We start from the raw sequence: 27,785 nt of genomic DNA, 5'->3' as shown, positions 1-27,785 counted from the left end.
AGCGCGCTTTCCTATTTGTCGTCAAGGGTGGAGCTGTTAGTAAATGTGCCATCAACGCTAACCATCCATGTCGGGACCTTCTTCATAAAAAGTGCAGCAACCTTGGATGTTTTGCTGGTGGAACTCTCCGGCAAGTCATCGACAGGTGCAGCACACTCCGGAGAGGCGCGTTTCCCGGATTCCTTGCCGGTATCCTTGCCAGCTTTTCTCCCTTGTTTTTTCACCTTCGCGGGGACTGCGGATTCCGTGGCCTCGGCAGCGACCGCATCCCGATACATCTTGTCTACGCATATAATTGTGTCCTTCTTGTCGGATGGGATAGAAATAATGCCCATTGGTCCTAGCATCTTCGGGGTGTTGTAGGCATAGTGGGATGCCTCCATGAACTTTGCTAGAGCAGGTTGTCCAAGTGTACCATTGTATGGCAACTGAAGCTCAACCACATCAAACACAATCTTCTACGTCCTGTAGTTCAATTCTCCTCCAAACGCCACTAGCAGCGTGATCTTCCCCTTCAGATGGCTCCTGCCGGGTTGATTCCTTGAAACATACCAATAACCTTGAGTTCTTGTTCTATGATTCAACCAATATCTTTGTGACCTTGAGGTTGCGGATTTTTGGTGAAACCAACAACGGCAAGCACCTTACCGCGGTGGTGCGGTCAGGGTGATCCTCTTCATCAAAGAAGATGGGCGTGCCGGACCACTTGAGTGGTTTCCGAGAATCTGCCACTGGATCCACAACATTGTCCTCATGCACCCACTATTAAAGCTGGCGGTGAGAGGAGTGCAAATACGCACCCCCGTCAATGCATAGGGCATCAGTGGACTTCTGGAAATCCTGCTCACTCGTTTCCTCTTCATCCCCTTCAACCTTATCGCCATCGCATTCCTTCTTCTTATGGCCTCTGGCAGGTTTCCCATGAAGATGAGGAACCTTGTAGGGGCGACCTCCTCTGCCACCTCAGCCCTTCCCGCCAATGCCATCTTTGTCTCTCTCTTTGTCACGCTTCTCATACTCAGCCTTCTGCTTCTTGACAAGTTGCTCAACTTGACGACACTCTTGGAGATCATGGCCCTTGGTCTGATGGATCTTGCAGTATGGCCCGCCAGCTTTCCAGCCTTCTCGGCCGCCGCAACTTCCCGGTAGTTAGTGCACGAGGCAACTTCCTTGCCAGTGGCTTCGGTCTTGGCCTTCTTGCCGGTACTAGGAACGCCAGATCCCTCAACAACCAGAACTATTTTTTCCTTGCGCTTCTTGTGGCGTTTCTTCTTCTTCTTCTGGCTGGCAATATCGTCATCGTCTTCTGAGTCGACATCGATTCCATCCTCTTCTCTGGGGAGCCGCCTCCCCTGCTCTGTACGGGCACACTTATCTACCAAGGTGTAAAGTTCATTCACAGTCTTGGGCAACCGGACATTCATCTTGGAACGTATCCTGTGGTAGCGTACGTTGGACTGGAATGCAGCAATCGCAGCTGCTGGGTTGATATCCGGAATGTTCCTGAGCACCCGACTGAACCTCTGCATGTACTTCCACAAACTCTCCCCTTCCTTCTGTGGAATGAACTGGGCTGCCCTGGTTCTTGATGGCCGCCCGTGAAGGCGCCAACAAACTCATTGCACAGGTTAGCCCAGGTCGAGATGGAGTTCTCTGGCAAGTGTATCAACCATGACCTCACGTTTTGCTTGAGTGCCAAAGGGAAGTAGTCGGTGAATACCTTTTCATCTCTTCCTCCGGCTGTTTGAAAGGCGATAGTGTAAATGCTCAAAAACACTGTCGGGTTCAATCTCCCGTCATAATTTTCTGGTATATCTGGCTTGGACACATGGGAAGATGGCCAACGGACTAGCCATAGCTCTCGAGTGAAGGTGGGGCAACCAACCTCGAAAGGCAGGTATCCGTCTCCACCAGGCACGGGCTCGTCAATGTTGGTGCCATTGCGCCTGTCAGACTGGCGGTGGGTTTCGCAGCGTCCCTCTATGGTGACAGGCGCGTCTTCCCTCCTCCTGTCTTCCAGGACCTGCCACTGGTCTCGACGGGCTCGAGGATCATATGGAGCCATCGACACATCGTTGGGTTCTTGATGGCGTGTCTCTAGTCGCGACCCCTACACTGGTTGCCGCGGAGGGGACTGCACCTTAGGAGTGGCCCCTTTGGTACGGCCAGTGGCTTGGGCCGTTGTCGCCGCCTATGAAGGCCATGCCGGGTCGGCTCGCTGTGATCATCCCGCCTCAGCGAAACCAATCAGGCTATGAATGGTGGCTCTCCACTCATACATTTGATCGGCCACTGGCGGAAATCTAAACAGGAGTTGGGCTCGCGCCATGGCTTCCGAAGCGGTGCTTCGCATAGACGACAACACAGATCGCAATGTTGCCCGGCTACTAATTGTGCCGGTAGTGGTGGCACCGTGTTCTTGCCGCCACGAGCTGGTCGCCAGGGTGGTGTGGCAACGAGGCGGATTCTCTTTGGGATTGGTGACCCCATCCAGCACATCGTCTTGGTTAACTTGCCCTGGGGATGGCGTGGGCCTTGTAGCCACACCCGCGGCAGGGGTAGCTGGAGGGTTGCGATCCGCACCAGAGCGAGCGCCATCACTGTGGCTGCGTCCTTCAGTGAGGTGGAGAGGAGGAGACGAAATGTTCTCCCCACCTGCATCTTGTGGAGCATGGCTGCTAGGATGCTGTTGACGTTATCCTCCTCCAGCGCCTCCTGCTCCCGCTTCGACCGTAGGAGGAATAGTGATGGTGCCGCCTACGCCAGCCATGTCCCCTGCAGTGTCCACATCCCTATGTGTCCCTGTAGCCCCCATGGCATCAGCGGATACATACGAGGGGTCCTTCGAGGTAGACGGGTGAGCTGTAGCGCCGGGCTTTTTCTTGGGCGCCATGGATGATGGAGCCATTGATTGAGAAGACGATGTTGAAGATGACGCGCTTGTTGTTGGGAAATGAAGCATGCAATTTCAAAAAAATTCTACGCTCACCCAAGATCTATTTAGGAGACGCATAGCAAGGAGAGGGGGAGAGTGTGTCCATGTACCCTCGTAGACCGAAAGCGGAAGCGTTTGCCAACGCGGTTGATGTAGTTGAACTTCTTCTTGTTCCAACCTATCAAGTACCGAACGTATGGCACCTCCGAGTTCTGCACACATTCAGCTCGATGACGTCCCTCGAACTCTTGATCAAGCAGAGTGTCGAGGAACTAGAAGAGTTCCGTTAGCATGACGGCATGGTGACGGTAATGGTGAAGTTATTCGCGCAGGGCTTCGCCTAAGCACTACGTGAATATGACCGGAGGCATAAACTATGGAGAGGGGCGCTGTGCACGGCTAACAATCATTGGTGTGTGTTCTAGGTGCCCCCTCCCCACGTATATAAAGGTGGGAGGGGGAGAGAGGCAGCCTAGGGCGCGACCAAGTAGGAGAAATCCTATTTGGGCCCCTAGTGCAATTCGGCCTCCACCCTTTCCTCTTACCGGAAGGGGGAAAAGGGAAGAGAGGGAGGGGAAGGAAAGGGGGGGCAAACCCCCTCCTCCTTCTCCTATTCGGCCCCCTTCCTTAGGGGGGCGCCACCCCTTGTGGGCTGGTGCGCTCCCCTCCTATGGCACATAAGGCCCAATATTCACCCGGGGGTTCCAGTAACATTCTGGACCACTTTCGGTGTCTGAGTATTATCATCCTATATATCAATCTTTATGTATCGACCATTTCGAGACTCCTCGTCATGTTCTTGATCTCATACGGGATTCCGAACAACATTTGATCACCAAATCACATAACTCATATAATACAAAACTGTCATCGAACGTTAAGCGTGTGGACCCTACAGGTTTGAGAACTATCTAGACATGACCGAGACACCTCTCCGGTCAATAACCAATAGTGGAACTTGGATGCTCATATTGGCTCCCACATATTCTACGAAGATCTTTATCGGTCGAACCGTTATGACATCATACGTTATTCCCTTTGTCATCGGTATGTTACTTGCCCGAGATTCCATCGTCGGTATCTTCATATCTAGTTCAATCTCGTTATCGGAAAGTCCCTTACTTATTCTCTAATGCATCATCTTGTAACTAACTCATTAGTTACTTTGCTTGCAAGGCTTCTTATGATGTGCATTACCGAGAGGGCCCAGAGATACATGTCCGATACTCGGAGTGACAAATCCTAATCTCGATCTATGCCAACCCAACAAACACCTTCGGAGATACCTGCAGAGCATCTTTATAATCACCCCATTATGTTGTGACGTTTGATAGCACACAAGGTATTCCTCCGGTATCCGGGAGTTGCATAATCTCATAGTCGGAGGAATATGTATTTGACATGAAGAAAGCAGTAGCAATAAAACTGAACAATCATAATGCTAAGCTAACGAATGGGTCTTGTCCATCACATGATTCTCCTTATGATGTGACCCCATTCATCAAATAACAGCACATGTCTATGGCTAGGAAACTTAACCATCTTACGGGCTAGTCAAGTAAAGGCATACTAGGGACACAGTCTTTTGTCTATGTATCGACACATGTATCAAATTTCCAGTTAATACAATTCTAGAATGAATAATAAACATTTATCATGAATAAGGAAATATAAAATAACAACTTTATTATTGCCTCTAGGGAATTTTTCCTTCAGTCTCCCACTTGCACTAGAGTCAATAATCTAGATTACATTGTGATGATTCTAACACCCATGGTGTCTAGGTGCTGATCATGTTCAGATCCGTATGTATTCTCCAAATCTCTATGTCTCCCTCCTTGACCAGATCATGGATGGGGTTGAAGCGTCTCTTGATGTGTTTGGTATTTTTGCGAAATCTGGATTCCTTCGCTAAGGTAATTGCTCCAGTATTGTCACAAAAGATTTTCATTGGACCTGAAGCACTAGGTATTACACCTAGATCGGATATGAACTCCTTCATCCAGACTCCTTCATTTGTTGCTTCCAGAGCAGCTATGTACTCCGCTTCACACATAGATTATGCCACGACGCTCTGCTTGGAACTGCACCAACTGACAGCTCCACCATTCAATAAAAATACGTATTCGATTTGTGACTTAGAGTCATCTGGATCAGTGTGAAAGCTAGCATCGACATAACCATTTACGACGAGCTCTTTGTCACCGCATTGAACGTGAAGCATATCCTTAGTCCTTTTCAGGTACTTCAGGATGTTCTTGACTGCTGTCGAGTGATCCACTCCTGGATTACTTTGGTACCTCCCTACTAAACTTATAGCAAGGCACACATCAGGTCTGGTACACAGCATAGCATACATGATAGAACCTATGGTTGAGGCATAGGGGATGACTTTCATTTTCTCTCTATCTTCTGCAGTGCTCGGGCATTGAGTCTGACTCAACTTCGCACCTTCTAACACATGCAAGAACCCTTTCTTTGACTGATCCATTTTGAACTTTTTCAAAACTTTGTCAAGTTATGTGCTTTGTGAAAGTCCTATTAAGCGTCTTGATCTATCTCTATAGATCTTGATGCCCAATATATAAGCAGCTTCACCGAGGTCTTTCATTGAAAAACTTTTATTCAAGTATCCTTTTGTGCTATCCAGAAATTCTATATCATTTCCAATCAACAATATGTCATCCACATGTAATATTAGAAATGCTACAGAGCTCCCACTCACTTTCGTATAAATACAGGCTTCTCTGAAAGTCTGTATAAAACCATAAGCCTTGATCACCTCATCAAAGCGTATATTCCAACTCTGAGATGCTTGCACCAATCCATAAATGGATCGTTGGAGCTTGCACACATTGTTAGCACCTTTAGGATCGACATAACCTTCTGGTTGCATCATATACAACTCTTCTTTAAGAAATCCATTAAGGTGACTTCATTTGCTAGATTTCATAATCATAAAATGCACGGACAGACTTAAGCATCGCTAGAGGTGAGGAAGTCTCATTGTAGTCAACTCCTTGAACTTGTCAAAATCCTTTTGTGACAAGTTGTGCTTTATAGAGAGTTACATTACCATCAGCGTCAGCCTTCTTCTTGAAGATCCATTTATTCTCTATGGGTCGCCGATCATCGGGCAAATCCAGGAAAGTCCACACTTTGTTCTCATACATGGATCCTATCTCAGATTTCATGACCTCAAGCCATTTATCGGAATCTTGCCTCATCATAGCTTCTTCACAGTTCATAGGCTCATCATGGTCAAGTAACATGACTTCCAAAACAGGATTGCCATACCACTCTGGTGCGGATCGTGCTCTGGTTGACCTACGAGGTTCTACTGGATCTGAAGTTTCATGATCATTATCATTAGCTTCCTCTCTAGTTGATGTAGGCATCATGGGAAAGGATTCTTGGATGAGCTACTTTCCAAATTGAGAGAAGGTACAATTACCTCATCAAGTTCTACTTTCCTTCCTCTCACTTCTTTCGAGAGAAACTCCTTCTCTAGAAAGGTTCCATTCTTGGAAACATAGATCTTGCCTTCGGATCTGTGGTAGAAGGTGTACCCAATTGTTTCCTCAGGTTATCCTATGAAGACACACTTCTCCTGGGTTCGAGCTTATCAGGCTGAAGCTTTTTGACATAAGCATCACATCCCCAAACTTTAAGAAACGACAGCTTAGGTTTATTGCCAATCCACAGTTGATACGGTGTCGTCTCAACGGAATTTGACGGTGCCCTATTTAACGTGAATGTAGCTATCTCTAATGAATAACCCCAAAAGAATAGTGGTAAATCGGTAAAAGACATCATAGATCGCACCATATCTAATAAAGTACGGTTACGACATTCAGACCTACCATTACGCTGTGGTGTTCCAGGTGGCGTGAGTTGTGAAACTATTCCACATTGTTTAAATGAAGGCCAAAGTCGTAACTCAAATATTCACCTCCGCGATCAGATTGTAGAAACTTTATTTTCTTGTTACGATGATTCTCCACTTCACTCTGAAATTCTTTGAACTTTTCAAATGTTTCAGACTTGTGTTTCATTAAGTAGATATACCCATATCTTCTCAAATCATCTGTGAAGGTCAGAAAATAACGATACCCGCCGCGAGCCTCAACACTCCTTGGACCGTATACATCACTATGTATTATCTCTAATAAGTCATTGGCTCGCTCTATTGTTCTGGAGAATGGAGTTTTAGTAAACTTGCCCATGAGGCATGGTTCGCAAGTATCAAATGATTCATAATCAAGTGATTCCAAAAGTCCATCTGCATGGAGTTTCTTCATGCGCTTTAGACCAATATGACCTAAATGGGAGTGCCACAAATATGTTGCACTATCATTATCAACTTTGAATCTTTTGGCATCAATATTATGAATATGTGTATCACCACAATTGAGATTCAACAGAAATAGACCACTCTTCAAGGGTGCATGACCATAAAAGATACAACTCATATAAATAGAACAACCATTATTCTCTGATTTAATGAATAACCATCTCGCACTAAACAAGATCCAGATATAATGTTCATGCTCAACATTGGCACCAAATAACAATTATCAGGTCTAAAAGTACCCGAAGGTAGATGTAGAGGTAGCGTGCCGACGGCGATCACATCGACCTTGGGACCATTCCCGACTTGCATCATCACCTCGTCCTTAGCCAATCTTCGTTTAATCTATAGTCCCTGTTTCGAGTTACAAATATGAGCAACCAAACCGGTATCAAATACCTAGGCACTACTACGAGAATTAGTAAGGTACACATCAATAACATGTATATCAAATATACCTTTGTTCACTTTGCCATCCTTCTTATCTGCCAAATACTTGGGGCAGTTCCTCTTCTACTGACCAATCCCTTTGTAGTAGAAGCACTCAGTTTCAAGCTTGGGTCCAGCTTTGGGCTTATTCCCGGGAGTGGCAACCTGCTTGCCATTCTTCTTGAAGTTCCCCTTCTTTCCCTTGCCTTTTTTCTTGAAACTAGTGGTCTTGTTAACCATCAACACTTGATGCTCCTTCTTTATTTCTACCTCCACAGCTTTGAGCATTGCAAAGAGCTCGGGAATAGTATTTTCCATCCCTTGCATATTATAGTTCATCACGAAGCCTTTGTAGCATAGTGGTAGTGATTGGAGAACTCTGTCAATAACACTATCATTTGGAAGATTAACTCGCAACTGAGTCAAGTGATTATAATATCCAAACATTCTGAGTATGTGTTCACTGACAAAACTGTTCTCCTGCATCTTGCAGCTATAGAACTTGTTGGAGACTTCATATCTCTCAACTCGGGCATTTGCTTCAAATATTAACTTCAACTCCTGGAACATATCATCTGTTCCATGACGTTAAAAATGTCTTTGAAGTCCCGATTCTAAGCCGTAAAGCATGGCACACTGAACTATCGAGTAGTCACCAGATCGAGCTTGCCAGACGTTCATAACATTAGCATCTACTCCTACAGCAGGCCTTTCACCTAGCGGTGCATCAAGGACATAGTTCTTCTGTGCAGCAATGAGGATAATCCTCAAGTTACGGACCCAGTCCATGTAGTTGCTACCATCATCTTTCAACTTAGCTTTCTCTGGGAACGCATTAAAATTTAAGGGAACGGTGGCACGGGCCATTGATCTGCAACATATATATGCAGAAACTATCAGGACTAAGTTCATGATAAATTAAGTTCAATTAATCATATTACTTAAGAACTCCCACTTAGATAGACATCCCTCAAGTCATCTAAATGATATGTGCTCCAAATTAACTAAACCATGTCCAATCATCAAGTGAGGTGGAGTAGTCATCAATGGTGAACATCTCTATGTTGATCTTATCTACTATATGATTCACGTTCGACCTTTCGGTCTCCAGTGTTCCGAGGCCATGTCTGTACATGCTAGGCTCATCAAGTTTAACCTGAGTATTCCGCATGTGCAAAACTGGCTTGCACCCATTGTATGTGAACGTAGAGCCTATCACACCCGATCATCACGTGGTGTCTCAGCATGAAGAACTTTCGCAACGGTGCATACTCGGGGAGAACACTTACACCTTGAAATTTAGTTAAGGGATCATCTTATGATGCTATCGCCGCACTAAGCAAAATAAGATGCATAAAAATAAACATCACATGCAATCAAAATATGTGACATGGTATGACCATCATCATCCTGTGCTTTTGATATCCATATCCAAAGCAAGGTCATGTCCATTGTCACCGGCATTGACACCTTGATATCCATCGTAGCGTCGTGGTTGTCTCATCAACTATTGCTTCAATAACTATCGCTGCCGCTTAGTGATAAGGTCAAGAAATTACATGGCGTTTGCATTTCATACAATAAAGTGACAACCATAAGGTTCCTTCTAGTTGTCGATAACTTTTACAAAACATAATCATCTCATACAACAACGTATATCACATCATGTCTTGACCATATCACATCAGAACATGCCCTGCAAAAACAAGTTAGACGTCCTCTACTTTGTTGTTGCAAGTTTTACGTGGCTGCTACGGGCATATAGCAAGAACCATTCTTACCCACGGCACAAAACCAGAGCGGTGATTTATCAAGTTTTTTGTTCTAACCTTCAACAAGGACCGGCTGCAGTCAAATTCGATTCAACTGAAGTTGGAGAAACAGACACCCGCCAGCCACCTTTATGCAAAACTAGTTGCATGTCTGTCGGTGGAACCGGTCTCATGAACATGGTCATGTAAGGTTGGTCCGGGCTACTTCATCCAAAAATACCGCCAAATCAAAATAACACATTGGTGGTAACTAGTATGATGATCACCGCCTACAACTCTTTGTGTTCTATTCGTGCATATCATCTACGCATAGACCTGGCTCGGATGCCACTGTTGGGAAACATAGCATGCAATTTCAAAAAATATCCTACGCTCATGCAAGATCTATCTTGGAGATGCATAGCTACGAGAGGGGGAGAGTGTGTCCACGTACCCTCGTAGACCGAAAGAGGAAGCGTTTGCAAACATGGTTGATGTAGTCGAACTTCTTCTCGTTCCAACCGATCAAGTACCGAACGTAAGTGTGGCACCCTGGCTCAGAGCAACCGGTTTACCATGCATTGCCAGCCCAGAGACCTTATCTTCTGGCAACACACAACATCTTGGTACAGAAAACAACCACTTTATTGATGCTAGCGGATCATAATTTATATTACAACAGTTGGCAAGGCCAAGCGGCACACACGGTGCGGCTGAACAATATGTACATTATTTAGTGAACATAAAGGGGCCTCGATCACGACAACTACATGGCAGTGGAACAACGTCGTAGCGGAACTCCATAGCACAGGGACACCGATGTGGACACGATCTAGACTCGGATAGCACTCCTTTCCAAGGGAACTTTCCTGAAATCTGGCATGACATGCGGGGTCAGTACATTGAATGTACTTGCAAGCTCACAACAAGCATAAACATAATGACGAACAATATCATGACAATTAACCAATTAATAATAATGCAACAATATTTCCAACATGTTGTGACCATGTGTCAGTGTCCAAACCGGCGGATCTCGGGTACAGGGTCCCGAACTGTGAGTCTAAGGCTAATGGTAACAGGAGACAGGGAACATGATGTTTACCCAGGTTCGGGCCCTCTCGATGCAGGTAATACCCTACTTCCTGCTTGATTGATCTTGATGATATGAGTATTACAAGAGTTGATCTACCACAAGATCGTAGAGGCTAAACCCTAGAAGCTAGCCTATGATTATGATTGTTCTTGTCCTACAGACTAAACCCTCCGGTTTATATAGGCACTAGAGGGGGCTAGGGTTACACAGAGTCGGTTACAGAGAAGGAGATCTACATATCCGAATTGCCAAGCTTGCCTTCCACGCAAAGGAGAGTCCCATCCGAACACGGGACGAAGTCTTCAGTCTTGTATCTTCATAGTCCAACAGTCCGTCCAAAGTATATAGTCCGGCTGTCCGAGGACCACTTAATCTAGGAGTCCCTTAGTAGCCCCTGAACTAGGCTTCAATGATGATGAGTCTGGCGCGCAGATTGTCTTCGGCATTGCAAGGTGGGTCCTTCTCCGAATACTTCATAGAAGATTTTGAACATGAGGATCGTGTCCCGCTCCATAAATCTAATCTGCTCACAGTTTTTTATGACATCACGCCATGGTCCGGTCATTATTCGAACCGTTTTCACAACTAGCCACCACACATATCGCGAGGCAGTTTTATCGGCATGTCTTGTCGAAGCAGAGATCATGTCCCCTTATCACGGGATTCTCATCAATACAGGTGTGAACCCAACCGTGCCATCAATCGTGACGCTTGGGGAATAAGCGATCTTAGCGGGCAAGTGGGGAGGCGCAGAATCCCTGATGCCTTTATAAGGGGATAAGAACTCCCTTTTTCACCCACGCCCTCCTCTACTCATCCATTCCTTTTTGCTCGAGCCCTAGTGCCCAAGCGCTCCTCTTCTCCGCCCCAAAAGGCTTCCCAAAAATGTCCGGATCCGGAGCAGGAGGCAAGTGGATGGCCTCTACCGTCTGGGAGAAGGATATCAAAAAGCTTCGGGGGCCGGGTATCTGGCCAAGAGAATTGGCTACCGTCTTCCGACAGCGAGACAGATCATCCCAACTCCGGAACCCCACGAGAGGGTGGTATTCCTCCCTCATTTTGTCCGCGAGCTAGGGTTTCCCCTTCATCCGTTCGTTCGCGGCATCTTGTATTACTACAGGATTTATTTTCATGATCTGTCCCCAAATTCCTTCCTCAATGTCTCGACATTCATCATCGTGTGCGAGGACTTTCTCCGCGTCCCGCCGCACTTCGGCTTATGGCTGAAGGTTTTCAATGTGAAGCCCAAGGTAGTGAGAGGCGAGCATGCCGAATGTGGAGGTGCCATGGTGATAAAGATGCCCAATGTTACATGGCCAACAGGTTCTTTCAATGATTCCATCAAGGAGTGGCAGTAGCAGTAGTTTTACATCACCGGGGCGCGTGGCAAAGAATGGGCCGCCGCTCCAGAGTTCAGATCCGGTGCCCCCCTGCGACTTAAAACATGGCACAAGAAGGGCCTGAACTGGGCTTCGTGTGACGAGCTATCGGAGCTCCAGACACGCATCCAAGACATTGAAGACAAGAATATCAAGCTCGTCAATGTAGTCCAGGTGATGTTGGTTCGCCGGATTCTACCTTGCCAACACCGGGCTTGCAATTTATGGGAGTTCGACCCGGCCAAACACCAGACCCTGCTAGAGCTCATTGGCTCTATGCATAAGGACATCTAGAAGGTGCTTTTTAAGTCCGGCAAACCGTGGCCGGACTTCGCCGAGGAACGCGGGTAACAATTGTCCCGCCCTGCAAGTTCGGTAAGTAACTGTGCGTTGACAATTCATATGTTTTATTTGCATCTCCTTAGGAAAATGCTTAACGTATTTCCCATCAACTTCCTAGGGCTGGGCGAAAAAGGCGGGGCGGATCTACTGTCCGGCCCCGCTGCCAGAAGAACCGGCCGACCCACTTATGACGAAGATGCTAGTCCCGGCGCCTTATAAGGCGCCGAAGAAGAAGGCCGAAAAGGAGGCCAAGGAGACCAGGGGTGGCCTTCATCGCCGTGGAGCCTCGGACACAAAGTCCGAACACTCCAATGCCCATTCTTCCTCCGAAGAGGACAGGGAGGAGGAAGAAGGCGAATCCCCCATGGGGGGAAGAAAGAAAAGGACAGCCTCCACATCCCTGGAGTCCGATTCGCCTAAGAGGGGAAAAACTCCTCTTCAAGAGGAGTCCACTACCGCCGCCGATAGCAGCCCGGAGTGGGATCCCAGGGCCAAGCCCCTGGTGAACTCGTGAGTATAAAATCCGAACACACTCATGTGTCCAGACTTACCACGGCATGATATTTTAATCTGAGCCGTACTTTTTTTAGTCCGGCAAGGTCCCGCGCCGAACAATCCTCGTCAGAGGATTTGCTGGGTTTGGATGCAATGGAGAGCGGGACACCCCCGAAGGCCCCTCCCCCAGACATGTGAATGACACCGAGGTTTCATCCTAGAGGGACCCGAGCCACGGAGGGGGAGGAGAGATCGCGAATCTGCACCAGGAGGCCGAACTTCAGGGTCCGAACACACGAGAGAGAAGGCTTCTTTGGATGCCGATGGTGGGGGTCGTTTTGAATCTGGCCCCCAGCCGAACACGGTACTGGAGGCCCATAAGGCCCCAGAATCATACAGGCGTCCTCCGTCGACTGAAGAGGGTGTATCTGTTCCTCCGGCAGCTTCTGTCCAACCGAAGGTGCCGGATGCTTTGTTAGCGATGCTGAAGAGCGCCTCCATCGTTGATGAACACCGTGCCCTTATGAGTGCCGTGATTGAGAAGGTTCAGTCCACCGAGAGCGGACTGAATGAATCCTGTATCAGCCTCATGAGAAGCTTTGAGGTATGTTTTATGAGGTTTGGAAGAGTGTCATGGTATAGATAGCAGCCCCTGATACACTGTTTGGTGAAAGAAAGAACCGGATAGAGGATCAAAATATATGTTCACATGAGACTTACTTGATGACCTATACCTCTTTTTGATAAGCAGGCGTCTGCAACGTCTGCCGCCTCTCATGCTGTGGAAGTATCCGGACTGAGGAATAGTCTGAAGCGGGCCGAAGGAGAACTTGGCCGAGTGCGGAAACAGCTGGAGGACCACCAAGGTATACAAAAACCTTGTTTGTTTAGCATAGATGAATAAGTGTGCATGATGAAAATATTTTTATAATGTGCTTTAGAGGTGACGGACGAAATTGAGTCTCTTAAAGGATGTGGCCGAAGCCGAGAAGAAGGCCGCCACGGAGCAGGCTCTCCGTGAGAAGCATGAGGTCAGAGTTATTGAAGCTGAGCGAGAGCTTCAAGAGGTCGTGGAGAAATGCAAGACCTTGGAGCAGAGTTTATCAGGGAAATAATCCGAACTCTCCCAGGCTCGCCAAGCCGCAAGTGATGCCCGGGGGAAGCCCAAGGTGCCCTGAAGGAAATCCAAGAGGCAAGGAAGATTGCGGCTGGTAAGGCTTTTTCTATACAAAGCGGGTAATTGAAAGGATAAGATCAAGTTTGATAGCTTGAATATTAATTTCTCCTGGGGTATTCGCAGAGCTGCCGTGCAGCATATCTGATGCCACCCAATTCTACCGAGTTGAAGAGAGGAATATTGCGGATAAGCTCTTCTAGATGCAGTATCTGGCGCCGAATTATCTGGTGCCCTTCTCCAATCAACTAAAAGCAGCTGGTCGAACTGCATAAGGCGGCCGAGCTAGCCATGAAGGATTTAATTATCTGGTTGTGGCCCGCTGAGCCGATTCTGAGCAGTTACTTCGGGCTCGTGAAGCGACTTGTGAGTGCCTTCCCTCAACTCGAAGTCATCAAGCGGTCGGTCTGCATAGAAAGTGCGCGAATGGCCTTCGCCCGCACAAAGGTGCATTGGGGGAAGATGGATGCAGAAAAGCTGATGACCGAGGGACCGCCGGAGGGGAAGGAGCACCACAAGCCAGAGCTGTATTATGAAGGTGTCTTGAAAGGAGCCCGCCTTGCGGCGGAGCAATGCACCAAGGACGTTATTCTTTCATGCAAGTGGCCATGTTTGTCATTTGTAATATTCGAACAAGGTCATTTCTATTATTTATTGCTTGTCGTTTGAAAGTTTTTCCTCCTGTGCGGCCGTTTTATATACTAATCCTGAGAGTTGGCCAGTCGTCGGCTTCCGCCCCCACATAGTAAGTACGGGGGTGTTCGGGATAAACCTGAGCACTCTTTATCCCAAATTTGGGTCCCTAAAGGAGGTGTTCAGCACAGCGAACCAGGCAATCGGACTATAGGGCTTTATCGCTCTCACTTAGCCATAGGAGTTTTTTTAAAAGGAAGGTAGGCGCAGCCCCTAGTGTTCGGAAACCGCACGAGGGGCTCTATAAGTGCTTGATCGGAAAAAATCCAATCCGTTGCACGCTGCATTGGTTATGGCATTATGCGGAAGAAATCCTTAAAGATTTTAGAACCTCTCGAACAGCTGACCAACTCTCGCTACATCATGACAGTCAGTTTTCGGCTTTCTCTACCGAGGTGCTCATCCGAAAGAATCGGTACACAATCGCAGTAGTTCTCCTAGTGCTACCTTAGCCGATATAGCGGAACTTAAGGTACCAAAACATAGGAGCCGGGCGAATAGAACTATTGACCCAAGACATGATTCGGAGCTAATGCATATAATGCTATAAGTTCGGGGTGTCGAACTGCCGTGAAGGTGTTTGGACTTCTTTGCCATAGTATGGGTATGATGAAGCGCCTCACATATTAAGGCATATCGCTATAAGCAGCCGCCTTTTAACAAAAGAGTTTTAAATAAGGAATAGCAGTAGGTGAGCATCATATAAATCCACATGTTGTATTTGAATAATACGTCAACGCGTATGAGTACGGATAATGTGATAAAAATAAATATGATTGCGGAACCTACTGAGACCAGGCGTGAGGAAGTTGTATTCGGATCCGGGGTGTAGTCCGATGATCATAGAGGGGAATATCTAGAGATTCCATTACGCGCTCGAATTGTTTCCATGCCATCCATCCTCACCTATGTAAAGGTGAACCTGCAAAGAAAATGCAAGAAATGGTTTTGCGCCTCAGAGCGGTTGAGCCGCAGTATGTGGCTTGTCTTATCTTTTTCCAGAGTGTTTTTAATTAAGCTTCGGGCGAGCCAGGCTGTCCCGCCGCGCAGTAGTTCGGACTCCTTTGGCGGTGTCCAGGAGCTTGGCCATCGACTCGAGGTTTGACTTGGGAGTGCCATCTGTTGATCTTGCTGTTAAAGCGGTGGTAGACTCTTCGGCAGTGAGGGGGTGTTCGGACCTGCCATTAACCGTGATGACGCCGCGAGGACCGGGCATCTTGAATTTATGGTAGGTATAATGTGGCCCCGCGTTGAACCGAGCGAACGCGGCTCGTCAGAGCAGTGCCTGATGGTTACTGCAAAAGGGGACGATGTCGAAGACTAACTCTTCGGTACAGTGATTGTCTGGAGATCCGAATACCACTTCTAGTGTGATTGAGCCCGTGCAACAGGCCTCTACACTTGGTATGACACATTTGAAGGTGGTTTTTGTGGGCTTGATCCTTGAGGGGTCGATGCCCGTTTTGTGCACTGTATCCTGGTATAGCCAGTTCAGGCTGCTACCTCTGTCCATAAGGACTCGTGTGAGGTGAAATCCGTCTATGATGGGGTCGAGGACTAGTGCGGCCGAACCGCCATGACGGATACTGGTAGGATGGTCCCTGCGATCGAAAGTGATCGGGCAAGAGGACCATAGGTTAAACTTTGGGTCGACTGGCTCCATTGCATAGGCATTCCTTAGTGCACGTTTCCACTTGGAAATGTGGCTTGCGTATATCATATTCACCGTTTTCACCTGGGGAGGGAATTTCTTCTGTCCTCCTGTATTCGATGATCGGGGCTCTTCGTCATCATCGTTGCTTTGAGTCCTCTTCCCCTTGTTTTCGGCATTTGACCTGCCGGCTTGTCTGAAGACCCAGCATTCTCTGTTGGTATGATTGGCTGGAGTTCCTGGGGTGCCATGAATTTGGCATGGACGGTCGAGTATGCGGTCCAAACTGGACGGGCCTGAATTGTTTTTGTTGAATGGCTTTTCCCGCTGACGGACTTGGAGCCACTGAATCCGGCATTGACTGATGTGTCTTTGGCACTATCACTGTATTTGTGGCGCTTGTATTTGTTGCGCCATGGTTGTCGTTGTTATCCTTGTCTTTCGATGTGTCAGGATTGCTTGCTGTGTTGTTTCTATGAGCCAACCAACTATCCTCGCCCGCACAAAAGCGGGTCATGAGTGTTGTGAGGGCTGCCATGGACTTTGGATTTTTTTGGCCAAGATGTCGGGCAAGCCACTCATCACGGATGTTATGCTTAAAGGCCGCTAGGGCTTCGGCATCCGGACAGTCGACAATTTGGTTCTTTTTGGTTAGGAACCGAGTCCAATATTTCCTGGATGACACTCCGGGCTGTTGGGTTATGTAACTTAGATCATCAGCATCCGGTGGTTGCACACAAGTGCCCTAGAAGTTGTCATGGAATGCGTATGCCAGATTCTCCCAACTCCCAATGGAGTTTGCCAGCAAGCTATTCAGCCAATGCCGAGCCGGTCCCTTGAGCTTTAGTGGGAGGTACTTGATAGCGTGTACATCATCTCCGCGGGCCATGTGAATATGGAGTAAAAAATCATCTATCCATACCACAGGGTCTGTAGTACCATCATTTGATTCAATGTTCATGGGTTTAAACCCTTCTGGGAATTCATGATCCATTACTTCATCAGTGAAGCATAGGGGGTGTGCGGCACCTCTGTGCTGGGCTACATTGTATTCGGTCCGGCCAGATTTGTTAGTGTATCTGGCGTGACGGTCCTCGTCACGTGTTGGGGCGCGCCCCTATGATCCGTAGATCGATCTTGTCTGTCCTGCTTTGTTTTTCAATTTGTCTCGCAGGTCATGCATGGAGCCCCGGGCCTTCGTGTTTTTTCTTGTTTGTCGCCGGGGTGCGGGCTGGACTTTGGTCTAGTATGCCACTTTGTCGCGGCCACGTAGTGGCCGATCAGCCGCATCATGCGCTGGTAGTTTGGGTTTCAGTGCCTCCTCCTCGAGTTGGGGTAGAAACCTGCACTTTGGGTAACTTTTGGTAGGGTGCTCGAGTCCGTATTCCTCGGCAGCCAGGACCTCGGTCCATCTATCAGTTAGCAGATCTTGATCAGCTTGATATTGTTGCTGCTTTTTCTTCAGGCTTTTTGTAGTGGCTATAAGCCGGTGCTCGAAGCGCTCCTGCTTGACGGGGTCCTCAGGCACGATGAATTCTTTGTCGCCAAGGCTCACTTCGTCTTCGGAGAGAGGCATGTAATTATCATCCTCCGATTCTCCATCTGTCGCTTGTTCGTTAGGGCTAGCTTGCCCATCCTCTTGCTCGGCCCGTTCAAAGCCTGGTTGAGAAGGATTGTTTTCGTCTTCGGCACCATCCGGATAGTTATCTCTTGTGTCGGTATTGCTATTTTTGCTATGGCGGGGCTTGGAGTGGTGCCTATGACGCTGGTGCTTAGATTGCTTCTCCAAGGGGTTATCATCCGCTGCCTCATTGCCATTGCTTTCTTTGGGGGTGTCCACCATATATATATATCATATGATGAGGTGGCTGCCCAGCGCCCTATAGGCGGTGGTTCCTGTTCTTCTCCTGCATCGTCGTCCATACCGTCGATGTCTTCAGAGTTGAAGTCAAGCATGTCAGTTAACTCATCGATAGTGGCTATTAAGTCGGTGGTGGGTGGGGAATAAATTTCTTTGTTGTCCGCTTCCCACTCGAGCCGGACATAGTTCGGCCCAGGATCTCCCGACAAGGAGAGAGACCTCAATGAATTTAGCACATCACCCAAGGGCGAGTGTTGAAAAATATCCGCGATGGTGAACTCCATGATCGGTGCCCAATCAGATTCGATAGGCATGGATGTACGCGGTTTGGATCCTGTAGCCGGAGATGAGTCCGAGGGTCCGATGACGTCACCCTCACAGGAGGTGGGATCAGTGTTCGGCTCCAACACCGATGAGTGTGCTGCCTCTGTGGCGAGGTCCATCCACCCATCCTCGGAAGTCATGATCAGCTCCGGATTGATTCCCGGCACCGTCGCAGGCACGATCTCCCAAACACTGTCCGATGGCAGATCAAAGTCATGCCCGTTGTCGGTGTCAAAACCGGCGGATCTCGGGTAGGGGGTCCCGAACTGTGTGTCTAGGCGGATGGTAACAGGAAACGAGGGACACGATGTTTTTACCCAGGTTCGGGCCCTCTTGATGGAGGTAAAACCCTACGTCCTGCTTGATTAATATTGATGATGTGTGTTACAAGAGTAGATCTACCACGAGATCAAGGAGGCTAAACCCTAGAAGCTAGCCTATGGTATGATTGTTGTTCGTCCTATGGACTAAAGCCATCTGGTTTATATAGACACCGGAGAGGGCTAGGGTTACACAGAGTCGGTTACAAAGGTAGGAGATCTACATATCCGTATCGCCAAGCTTGCCTTCCACGCCAAGGAAAGTCCCATCCGGACACGGGACGAAGTCTTCAATCTTGTATCTTCATAGTCTTGGAGTCCGGCCGATGATGGTAGTTCGGCTATTCGGACACCCCCTAGTCCGGGACACCCTCAGTAGCCCCCGAACCAGGCTTCAATAACGACGAATCCGGTGCGTATGTTGTCTTCGGCGTTTGCAAGGCGGGTTCTTCTTCATGCTCCATGTGTTTGCCGGATAGTGTCCGGTTGCTTCATAAATGCTGCGCTCCTTGGCTTCCGCGTCCAATAATGGACTTCTTCCATGCGTCGCACGAATGCGAAAAGCCAGGGTATTTTTATGTTTTACCCCCTAGCTACGCAAATAAGCTGCCTATAAGGGAGGCGAGGATCCAGATCCAAATCACATCCTCCTCCTTCTGCAAGCACTCACCGAGGCGCATCTGACACCAAACCCATTCCAACATGGACAGTCGACGCGGCTCCTCTTCTCGTGCTCTCAGCCCTAAGCCAGGAGATTGGAGGAGATGCTTAGTCCCGCACAATGAGCTAGTGACGCTCCAAGCAGAGGGATATCTTCCCCCGGCCTTTATGGTTCTGGTTTGAGCCGGACTGGCCACCTACAAAGGTGGGAAGCAGGCGGAGAGCGCCCCCAATCCCTCCAAAGGAGAGCGGGTGTGCTTCGTCTCCTACTTAATAAGGGGACTCGGATTTCCTATACATCCGTTTCTCCGGGGGCTCCTGGAGTTCTACGGACTCCAGCTTCATCACCTTACACCTGCCTCCATTTTGCACATCGCGGGCTTCGTAGCTCTGTGTGAGCTGTTCTTGGGCATTGAGCCCCATTTTGCGCTGTGGAAGAGGCTGTTTTGCCTCGTACCCCGCTCTCACGAGGGGTCGATATACCAAGTGGGCGGAGCCGAAATATGGCGCATCGCCGGGACCGGATACCTGTCCGGGACCCCGAAGAAGGCGTCAGAAGATTGGCCTTCGGAGTGGTTTTATATGGAGGACGCTCCGCTGCCGGATCCAGTCCGGATCGGCCTTCCAGAGTTCAGCAACACTCCCCTGAAGAAACGCCTAAGTTTGCGCCCACGGAGCCCTCGACGAGAAGATGATAGTAGCGTCCATTACTTGATGGGCTAGATACGGCTGCTAGCCCATTCCGGATTAACCATGATCGGAGTCATGGCCACATGCATTATGCGTGGGGTGTAGCTGCTCCAATATAGGGGCCACCCCATGTGGGACTTCAACGGAGACGACGACGCCACCCATCACGGCCGCAAGGGACCTAGATCGGCCGACGATCTGGTGAAGATCCTGTCCGGCTTGTACAAGGGGGAGAAGGAGGACTTCCTCCGCATGAATCCTCTGAACGGATTTTCCACGCATGCATATATGAACCGTGCCTTTAAAGGCAATTGTCTTATTGTATGATTTTGACACAGGAACTACGTCGGGATGTGGAGGGCATAAAAAGCCCAGCCCCACAACCCGAAGACCCAGAAAGGTCCCTCGATCCGGCCTCCGAAGAGGATCCGGACTTAGCGGTGGAACTGATCGACGGGGTGTACCACCAGCTCAGCATAGATAATGCTTTAGTCGCCATTATGGCTGACTACCCCGGTTTGAGTCCGGCTTCCCCGGTGAGTACGATCGAAGTCCTGGCGCCGTTACTTCTTTAATGCTTAGTTCTGACCACCGTGCTCCAACGGTGTTCGGCAGGAAGCGCCTTTACGACAGGAAGTCGAGCCCGCGGCGACCGGCCAACAAGGGTCAGTCCGACCCAGCAGGCGGAAGAGGAGTGCAACGCGAACTGAAACGTCGCCGCAACGGTACGGAGCACCGCTATTTTTTACGGGAAGGATTCCCAGGAGGCATATTAATGCTCATAACCTTTCCAGAAAGAGCGCTCGCCGGACAGTGTCCAGAGAGGTTGCCAATCAAGCCTCCGCCAGCCATGCTCCAACGCATGGCCCGGAAGGGGAGGCGAATACAAGGCATGAGTCGGACGCTGCTCCGACGGAGGATGTCGACAGGCTGTCCGCCACCCGGTCTGAGGTGGAGAGCGCCATGAATCACAGGCGTCGCCGGACAGTTCTTCGTGACGCGTGTTTCTCCCCGGAGGCGTTAAATGCCTTTGATGCGCGAAACGCGCATCTCCGTGCCGCTCAAGATGGGTTAACCAGAGCCACGGAGCAGTATGTGAAAGACATACGTGTAAGTAATTTTAATAGTTATATATGCCAGTAGCCCCCAAGACTTAAAATGGTTAAAATAACTGATTTAAGGATCAATTTTTATGCAGGATCTTACGGAGAAGAATACCCATCTGTCCCAGGAGCTCCAAGAGTGCAAGGCCCAACTTGAGGCCGCACTGGCCGCCACAGGGGGAGCCACAGAGACCCCCACTGGTAAGACGTACTTTGAAGAGATATTTAATTAACAAAGTGCGGCGTGAATCTGACAATAATATTGCAGAGGGTGCCGGACTAGATCCGGACAAGCAACAGCTACTGCGTCAGCTAAAGGCTGGCGAGAGGGTGCTTACGAAGGTGCAGCAGGAGAGAAACAAGCCCCAAGATGCCCACACCCAGCTAGGAGAAGAGCTGAAAGGTGTTCGGGCCCAGCTGTCTGGCTCCTTGAAGGAGAATCAGCGACTTCGTCGTGGCATTTATAGTAAGTGCTTGAGCAAATTCCTTTGAAAAGAAGAATTCGGCGAGGAAGTCGTTTGACAGAAATATGTCTTTAGGTGTGCTCACAGGTCGCCCTGCGGAGGAAATGCCTGGGTCAACAGGTGACCAACTTGTCGAGCTGGTGCAATTGTTCGAACGTGTTCGGCGGGCGATGAGTGGCATCATTCAGGCTTCATGGCCATCCGTCTCCTTACCCGAGGGCCTTGGTGAGCTTGCTGAGAAGCTCCAGGGAGCATGGCGACGCCTCCGTTCGTGGAAGATATCGGCCTGCCGTCAGGGCGCTAGGGAGGCCTGGGCCATGGTGAAGACGCGCTACCCGAAGGCTGACCCAAACCACATGGCCGAGGTCGGACCTACGGGGCCTGATGGGAAGGAGATCCCTGTGAGCTTGATGTATGGCCAAGTAGAACTGGCCGCGAAATATTCCCAACAGGACTGTAAATTGGACAGCCTGTTAGATGGGATTGAGGAGGAGTACAATCAGTCGGTTTGACGATGTAATTTGAAATGACATGTAAGATGCCTTCTAGCTGGATTGTAGATCGTTTGTCTTTGCGGACCGTTTCGCTTCAACCTCGGGACCCAACAGTCCGGAGTGTGTCCGAATACCCCTACGGTTATAAAAGAACCGGGGCATGCATGGAGACAAGGCGTCATGGTCATAATTGCTTTATCAGACAAGTGCCCAACTAGTTATGTTATATTACACAGTTAGTAAGAAACATCTTCCAGGGAGAATAGTTCCGTTAAGGGTTCCTTTACCTGGGAGGCATGCCCTAAGGTGCAATGCCGGACTGCAAAAATAGCAGGAAAAGCATCTGGGGGCTTATAAATAAGTAAGTAATAAATCATCTTTCAAGTCACCGACCGAATATTCTCTTAAGAACGCTAGCTTTCGGCTTCACCCAGTCTGAGGTACACATCCGGCTGACCCGGCAGTAACAATCGCAGAGGTGCTCCCTTTACCTCCTAGCCGAACAATCGGGAACGTAGGGGTAAGCACAGGAGCCAGGCAACCCAGCTTGGCCAAAACTTAAGTCATATCGATGCATATAATGGTGAATAAAAGGTACATGCGGAAGTATGACACATGTATTGGGCGTGAAACCCATATTAATAAGCTTCTGGTAAAGAAGTCCCCAGGTATAATGAGTGCTAGGAACACATCAAGTGTGTGCGAACAAAGCGCAAATCAGCCTATAAAAGGTATTGAAAAAAAAAGTGGGAAGAAGGAGGGGGACAAGAGACAGTAAAAAATATAAAAAGGTGGATGGGGGAGTGAGACGAACTCTGAGTCCGGTGTTTAGGCGTAGAATCTTCGGAGACGGGCTGCGTTCCATGGGTTCGGCTCGAGTCGGTTGTCAGATGCTTCACGTAGACGGTATGCTACGCCGGTCAGGACTTGGTCAATGATGAAGGGACCTTCCCACTTGGGCTTAAGTTTGTCCTTTTTCTTGTCCGGCAGGCATAGAACGAGTTCGCCGACATTGTAAGTTTTGGCCCGTACTTCTCTGCTTTGATATGTTCAAGCCTGCTGCTGATAGAATGCGGAACGAGACTTTGCCACGTCCCGCTCCTCCTCTAAGGCGTCCAAACTGTCCTGCCGATCCAACTCGGCTTCTCTTTCTTCGTACATGCGCACACGAGGTGAGTCATGAATTATATCGCAAAGCAGAACTGCCTCTGCGCCGTACACCATGAAAAATGGTGTGAATCCAATAGTTCGGTTTGGCGTGGTTCGCAGCCCCCAGAGTACGGAGTCGAGCTCCTCTACCCAGTGTGTGTTAGATTCCTTGAGGGACCGCACTAGTCTGGGTTTGATGCCGCTCATGATTAGACAATTTGCTCGCTCGACTTGACCATTAGTTTGGGGGTGATAGACTGAAGCGTAATCGAGCTTGAGGCCCATGTTTTTGCACCAGAGTTTAACCTCATCGGCAGTGAAGTTCGTGCCGTTATCAGTGATGATGCTGTGGGGGACGCCAAAATGGTGTACAACCCCGGATAGGAAGTCTATCACCGGTCCAGATTCTGCCGTTTTAACCGGCTTGGCCTCAATCCATTTGGTGAATTTGTCCACCATGACCAATTAGTATTTGTGCTTGTGGGTTCCCCCTTTAAGGGGTCCAACCATGTCAAGCCCCCAGACCGTGAACGGCCAGGTAATGGGTATAGTTTTGAGGGTGGTGGGTGGCATGTGGCTCTGATTAGCAAAGAGCTGGCAACCGACGCATCGTTGGACTAAGTCCTGTGCATCTGCCCGGGCTGTCGGCCAATAAAATCATGTACGGAAGGCCTTGCCTACGAGTGCCCGGGCTGCAACGTGGTGCCGTCCGAGTCCGGCGTGAATTTCAGCCAGGAGATTCCGCCCCTCCTCTTCGGAGATACACCTTTGAAGGACTCCGGTTGTGCTTTTCTTATAGAGTTCTCCCTCATGGACCTTGTAGGCTTTAGATCGCCGAACTATGCAGCGGGCCTCATTTTGGTCTTCGGGAAGTTCCTGCTGAATTAAGTTGGCTAGGAATGGTTCTGTCCACGGGGCAATTACTGCCATTATTTCGTGAGCTGAAGGTGTTATTTCGTTGGCTGAGCCGCTGATTGTGTCAGAATGGTCTGAGTTCGGTGATGCAGCTGGCTCCGGAATGTTATTTCTGGACTCCTCTTCCCATAACATGGATGGCTTGAAGAGCCGTTCCAGGAAGATGTTTGGAGGGACGGTGTCTCGTTTCGCGCCGATGCGTGCTAACACGTCTGCTGCCTGGTTATTATCCCGGGATACATGGTGGAATTCGACTCCTTCGAACCGAGCTGACATTTTTAGGACGGCGTTGCGGTAAGCTGCCATTTTTGGATCTTTGGCATCAAATTCTCCATTTACTTGGGATATTGTGAGGTTTGAATCCCCGCGCACCTCTAGGCGTTGAATGCCCATGGAGATTGCCATCCGGAGGCCATGTAGAAGGGCCTCGTATTCGGCTGCGTTATTGGAGTCCATGTACATTATTTGAAGTACGTATTGGATTGTGTCTCCAGTTGGGGACGTCAGGACGACGCCAGCCCCCATGCCAGCCAACATTTTGGATTCGTCGAAATGCATGATCCAATTGGAGTATGCGCCGTACTCTTTAGGGAGTTCGGCTTCGGTCCATTCGGCGACGAAGTCGGCCAGAACCTGCGACTTTATAGCACACAGTGGTTTATAGGTTATGTCAAATGGTAAGAGCTCAATAGCCCATTTTGCAATCCTGCCCGTTGCGTCGCGATTGTTTATAATATCATTGAGAGGTACTTCGGAGGCCACCGTTATGGAACACTCTTGAAAGTAGTGTCGCAGCTTCCTGGATGCCATGAACACCGCATATGCTATCTTTTGATAATGTGGGTACCGGGACTTGCATGGAGTTAGAATAGTGGATACGTAGTACACTGGTTTTTGAAGAGGGAATTTGTGCCCTTCTGTCTCTCGCTCGACGACGAGTACCGCGCTGACAACTTGATGTGTTGTTGCGATATATAATAACATAGGTTCGCCCAGGTTGGGCGTGGCCAGGACCGGATTTGTTGCCAGTATGGCCTTTATTTCTTCGAGTCCGGCTATGGCAGCATCCGTCCATTCGAAATGTTCGGTGCGCCGGAGGAGGCGGTAGAGGGGCAGAGCCTTTTCTCCCAAACGGGAGATGAAGCGACTTAAGGCCGCTACGCATCCGGTTAGTTTTTGTATTTGCTTGAGGTCTTTTGGAATATCCAACTGTGATAGAGCTCGGATTTTGGCCGGGTTTGCTTCAATTCCTCTACCGGATACGATGAAGCCCAAGAGCCTTCCGGCTGGTACGCCGAAGATGCATTTTTCCGGATTGAGCTTAATGTCATATGCTCGGAGGTTGTCGAATGTCACCCTCAAGTCTTCTACTAGAGTTTCGACGTGTTTGGTCTTGACGACCACACCGTCTACGTATGCCTCTACTGTTTTGCCTATCTGGGTAGCCAGACATGTTTGAATCATGCGCTGATATGTTGCACCGGCGTTTTTGAGTCTGAAGGGCATTGTGTTGAAGCAAAATGGCCCATATGGAGTAATGAATGCCGTTACGGCCTGGTCTTTCTCCGCCATCTTGATTTGATGGTATCCGGAGTATGCGTCGAGGAAGCACAATGAATTGTGCCCTGCGGTAGCATCGATGATTTGGTCGATGCGAGGGAGGGGGAAAGGGTCCTTTGGACAGGCCTTGTTAAGGTCTTTAAAATCGACGCAGAGGCACCAGGATTTGTCCTTTTTTGGTACCATTACTAGATTGGCTAGCCAGTACGGATGTTTTATATCTCTGATGAATCTGTCTTTTAAGAGTTTGGCTAGCTCTTCTCCCATTGCCTGTCTTTTGGGTTCGGAAAATCACCGAAGAGCTTGTTTGACCGGCTTGAATCCTTTTAGGATGTTTAGGCTGTGCTCTGCCAGCCTGCGTGGGATTCCTGGCATGTCTGAAGGGTGCCAGGCAAAAATGTCCCAATTTTCCCGAAGGAATTCTCGTAGTGCGGCTTTGACATCAGGACTTAATTGTGCCCCAATGGAGGTCGTCTTTGTGGGGTCCGTTGGATGGACCTGAAATTTGACTATTTCGTCTGCTGGTTTAAAAGAGGTGGACTTGGACCTCTTATCGAGTATCACATCGTCCCTATCCACCGTGGAGCACAGCGTAGTTAGTTCCTCTGCCGCTAGGGCTTCGGACAATGCCTCTAGGGCCAGTGCGGCTGTCTTATTTTCAGCGCGGAGTGCTGTATCTGGATCGCTGGCAAGAGTGATTATCCCATTGGGTCCGGGCATTTTGAGCTTCATGTACCCGTAGTAGGTTATAGCTTGGAAGATTGTGAATGCCTCTCGCCCTAACAAAGCGTGATATCCGCTGCCGAATGGGGCCACTTGGAACGTGACCTCCTCAGACCTGTAATTGTCCGGTGAGCCGAACACTACATCTAGTGTGATTTTTCCTGTGCAGCGTACTTCTCGACTAGGGATTATCCCTCTGAAGGTTGTGCTGCTTCGCTCGATGCAGCTCCAGTCAATATCCATTTTTTGAAGGGTTTCCTCGTAGATGAGGTTTAATCAGCTGCCGCCATCCATGAGTACCTTGTTAAGGCGAAAGCCGTCCACTATCGGACTGAGGACCAATGCGGCTGGTGCTCTAGCTGTTCGGAATTTAGGTTCGTCACGGGCATTGAAGGTGATAGCCGTGTCACTCCATGGATTTGCTGTTGCTACTTGGTAGACTTCGGCGAGGCCGCGGATTGTTCATTTTTGCATGTTATTTGATGCGAAAGTCTCGAAGACTGTTAATACCGTACCGGTACTGCTGGGCTGTTTGCCCGGGGCTAAAAAGCCTTCGCCACTTTTGGCCACCTGCCGTAGTATCCAACATGCTCGAAGGCTGTGTGTTGGAGTGGCGCCCTCCGTACTGTGGATTTTGCAGGGTCCGTTGAGCCAGCCCTCCAGTACGGTTCCATGCCCTTAAGGGGGTCTTTGCTTTTTGGTTTTTAACCCAGGTGCTTGAGTATGGCGCACCCTTTTACTTCGGACTAGGGTTGTGGTCAAGGCCGGACTGTCCCAAAACCTAGTTTTGGTGTTCCTGGCACTCTCTACCACACAGTATTTTTGTACGATAGTCGCTAGGTCAATGAAGCGTGTAACTTCGCGATGACTTATGGCGTTCATGATTCCCTTGTCCGTGCAATTGTTGCAGAAAATTGAAATCGCGCTTTCTTCGCAGCAGTCCTTTATCCTGTTCATAACCAGGAGGAATCTGGCCCAGTAATGATGTACTGTTTCATCGGGCTCTTGCCGTATTCGAGATTGATCGCTTATGTTCGGGTGGGCGGGTGGAATCAAGTTTGGAACCCCGCCCGATCTGAGGCTCAAAGGCCAAGAAGTTTCCGGATTTGGAAGCTTGACTTGCTGGATGCTTTCCAACGAATCTAGTCCGATGCCTGACTCTAAGTTCAGTATTTGATTAGCGTCCGTCCCTTCACGGGAATCCGGCTTGGAGGGATCGGGAATCC

This window comes from Triticum aestivum, chromosome 7B (assembly GCF_018294505.1).
Source record: "Triticum aestivum cultivar Chinese Spring chromosome 7B, IWGSC CS RefSeq v2.1, whole genome shotgun sequence".
NCBI lineage: Eukaryota > Viridiplantae > Streptophyta > Magnoliopsida > Poales > Poaceae > Triticum > Triticum aestivum.
The sequence above is the reverse complement of the archived record's forward strand: the minus strand, read 5'-3'. Positions refer to the sequence as shown.